Source organism: Leopardus geoffroyi, chromosome B4, assembly GCF_018350155.1.
Source record: "Leopardus geoffroyi isolate Oge1 chromosome B4, O.geoffroyi_Oge1_pat1.0, whole genome shotgun sequence".
Taxonomy (NCBI): Eukaryota; Metazoa; Chordata; class Mammalia; order Carnivora; family Felidae; genus Leopardus; species Leopardus geoffroyi.
The window spans coordinates 44,770,563-44,774,865 of NC_059341.1; positions in this window are offsets into that span (position 1 = coordinate 44,770,563).

Sequence of the window (4,303 nt, forward strand, 5' to 3'; positions counted from 1 at the left end):
ATGGGATCCTGGAATAGAAAATCTGAGTAAATTATGCATGTTAAATAATAAAAAGATATATCACTTTTGTTTCTGAATTGTAACACATATACACTATTAAGATAGCATGTTAATATAAGAATACAGTGTATTTGGGAACTCTGTACTATCTTTGCATTTTCTTTCTGTACATTTAAAATTGTCCTAAAAATAACCTGTATTTAAAAAAGTAAAATCAGCATGTAAGTGACGACCAAAAGGAAAAAATGTTACTTGGTTTCGGATTTGAATTGATTTAACCTTAGATTAACTGGGGAAATCATAACCATTTTGAAGCTTCCCATCTAGGACCATAGATAGTATAGTTATCAACTTACTTGTCTTAATTTCTCTTGTGAGTATTTCATCATTTTCAGCACATAGATGGTACATACATTTTGGCACACATACACTATTAATTTGGTGTAATACTGTAACCAAATCAACATGAGTTTGCTCCTTGGTGAGTCACAGAAAGGAACTACACCATGTGAGTTGTCACAAAAAGGAAACTTTATTTGTAGCAAATGAGGAGATCATGGGAGTAACTTCCAAAGTCATGACTCCCGAAGCAACAGTGAATAGGTTCCTTTTTTCATATGAAAAAAAAAATTTTAAGGTTTATTTATTTTTGAGAGAGAGAGAAAGCAGAGTGTGAGCAGGGGTGGGGAGGGGCAGAGAGAGAAAGGGAGACACAGAACTCAAAACGGGCTCTAGGCTCTGAGCTGTCAGCAGAGAGAGCGACTCGGAGCTCGAACTCACAAACCATGAGATCATGACCTGAGCCGAAGTGGGACGCTCAACAGACTGAGCCACCCAGGCACCCCTCCTTTTTTTTTTTTGAATTAGGATGAAAAAGAGGATCCGCGTCACCATAGGTAGAGGAGGGCCTGAGGTCACACATGCACTTCAAGGAAACAGGCCTCCACCCACACCGTGTGTTGTGTAAATAAGGTTTGTGATAAGGCTCCTGCTCCTCCTTGGGTAGAGATTTTAGAAGTATAATGAGGTAAAGGTATCATCAATCACTCTAGAGGTCACTCCATGGTCCATCTGAGCAGGTGTGAGTCAGGATGACACTCAAACTGTCCCCGGGGGAATCTGGGCAGGCTGAAGGTTTGGTCAAGACAGTCACTATTGTTTGAGGGATGCTATTGCTTTCCACTTGCCAGAGTTAAGAGAGACACTGGTAAGAGGATTTGCTTAAGGAAAACTGTGGGACGAAGGTGGGTGAGTATAAGCTGGTGGGCAGTAAAGGTCACATCTTGGGGTCTAGCAAGTGACAATACTAAAGTAAATGGCATTTTTATTCATTTCAATTTCCAATAGCTTACTTTTAGCATATAGACACATTACGGGATTTCACATAGTGTCCTATGTATGGAACCAAATTAAACTCACATATTAGTGTTAGGAGGAATGAGGCGAAACCCTGGGATTTCTATGTTGGCAATTATGTCCTTTGCAAATGGGTGTCGTTCCTTTTTGCATTCCAATCTGTATCCCTTTTTTATTTCTTGCGTATCGAACTGAAATGGCCTCCCTTGGGATGGTCAAGAGGGGTGATGAGTCCAGATATCTTTGCTTCTTTACCGGAGTTAAGGGAAAGCACTCAATCTTTCGCTGCTCAGTAGATTACTAACTGGAGGGTTTGTTTCTTTCTAATGTCATTATCATATTGAGGAAAAACTCACTTATTCCTACTTTACTTATTCCTAGTTTACTGAGACGATTTATCATGAAATGATGGCGACTTTGGGGTGCTTTATCTGCATCCACTAAGGCTATCATGTGGTTTTCCTTCCTCAGCCTATCATTCAGGTAAATCACCCCAATTCATTAATCTTGCACATGTGGAATAAACCCCACTCCATCATGATGTATAATCTCAATAAATTGCTCCATGCAATTCGATGTGCAACTATTTGTTAGGAATTTTTGCTTGTTTGGTGCACATGGGCTGTGGATTCTTGGCTATCTGGTTTCACTATCCAAGTAACACTAGCCTCACAGAAAAAGTTGGAACATTTTCGATTTTCTTCTGTCTCCTGGAACACGTTTTTTTTTTTTTCCTTTTTAAATTTGACTCTTTATTCAGTAAATATTTACCAGAATTCACCAGAGAACCCATCTGGGGTTCTGTCTGGAATGTTTTAACTACAAATTGAATAACTCATTTTGGACATACAACAAGTTCAAGATATCAAATTCTTCTTAAGTGTGTTTTGAAAGATCAATTTTTTCCAGAAATCAATGTCTTTTAGGTTTTAGAATTCTTTGGCAAAAAATTCTTCATCGTGTTCCCTTATAATCATCAGTAAATCCTTCAATGTCTGTAATAATGCTGCTCATTCATGCTTCAAATTGGCCATTTATGCCTATTCTTGATCAGTCCAGCTAGAGGTTTATCACTGTTGTCGGCCTTTGCAAAACTCACTGTTATATTTGTTTTATTATTTCTTTTATTTCCAACCTCACTGATCTCTGCTCTTCATTTTGTGATCTCCACCTTTATTTGATTTGGGTTTTATTTCTTTTCCTCCTTCTACTTTCTCAAGGCAGAAGTTGTGATTCTTGATTGGAAAAGCTGCTTCCAATGTAAGCATTTTCCCTGTGAACACTGATCGAACTGCCTCCACATATTTTGATCTCTGGGTGATTTGCTTTCATCCAGTTCAAACTATGCCAGATTTATCCTTTAGAACAAACAACGGCAAAAACATTTTTTAAATTTTCCTCATGACTTAATCTGAGGCAAGGAAGAATTTGTTCCAATGGAGTAAACAAAAGAGTTTCAAAGGGAGCTTGACCTTGCCACCTCACTTTTAAACTTCTTGCCTCCACAACAATGAAAAAATAAATGTATGTTGTTCAAAGACACCCAGGTTGTGGGAGTTGTCATGGCAGCCCAAGGGATCACTACAACACCCTGTAACCAGCACCCAGATTGTTACACTCCATATTATCAGCACCTGAGATGCACCTTGGGCATGGTTTCTTTCCAAGCATAACGTTGCACCATGGTAAAGACTAGTCATTTCCCATTTCTATTCGTTTAAGGAATAATCCATATGGCAGGAAATTTTGTCCTCATTTCTAATAGCATAGGTTAGACTTACCTGGTGTAGAACCTTATAAATAACTGGAACGTTATAGGGGGAGCGATTTTGTGTCTGGGCTTTTTCTTGCTCAAACTTAAGTTTGTGATATTAATCCACAAAGACAAGGACAGAATGAAAAGAAATATCATAAACAGATGCTCAGAGATGCAAATAACAGGACATCGTAAATTGAAGTGAATCAAATAAACATTTTTTTTAATTGCTGAAGATTTTATTGGCGAAACCAAACAGGCTGATAAAACGTTGCGGTGGTAATCAAGGGAGGAAGCAGGAATTCTTGAATGCTGCTGACTGCAGATAGAGATGTAGAGCATCTATTGTAATATTCAATGTCTATGCAAATTTCATGTGGACACATTTTGACATAGAAATGACACTGCTAGACATTTACCCTATGTATATGCTCTATGCCAAGTAATACAGTATTAAGTGCTTTCTTTCACACAATTCTAAAATCCTGGAAAAAACTGAAACATCCATTGGAAATAAAACATTTATCAGTGCGACACTTGCAGAAATTTATACAAAGTAATGCAGCTACCTATGTACTGATATGGAACACACGCGTGGTACATTTTCAACAGAAACATAAAGGATCGTTACTGTCGTTTGTGGCACATAACATTTTGTTTAGCAGACGGCCTGTGTATACTTGTACTTTACTAGAATACCTCTGGAATACTATATAAAACAGTTACACATGTGGCTCTGAGGTGGTACTAGGTGAATAGAGTACAAAATGGGTTGAGAGGATGCGTTCATCATTAAGGAACTCTTACACTGTGAACATTGCAAATGTATTCACTACCTATTTAAATCAAGATCTTTTAGTTATATTTTAAATGTAAGGCTTACACTGAAACTTTTTTCACATTCTCTGATGGAATGGTTCTTGAAATTTCAAAAAAAAAAAAAAGAAGCTTCATTTTTGGATGGATGATTTTACTATTTCTAAAACTTACTCTTTTATCCATGCTGAGGGATGTGTGAAATATCATAATCCTTCATACACCAAGCAGAGTTGACTAATTTGAGTCAATACCCTGTGTTTTTCCTTACAGCTGTTAAAGAATGAAAATAGTGAACATTTGATCACAGCGCTTCTTTAATTATCAGGGCCAGAGAACTCCTTTTCACAAATGTAACGGAAGCTTTTACTACAA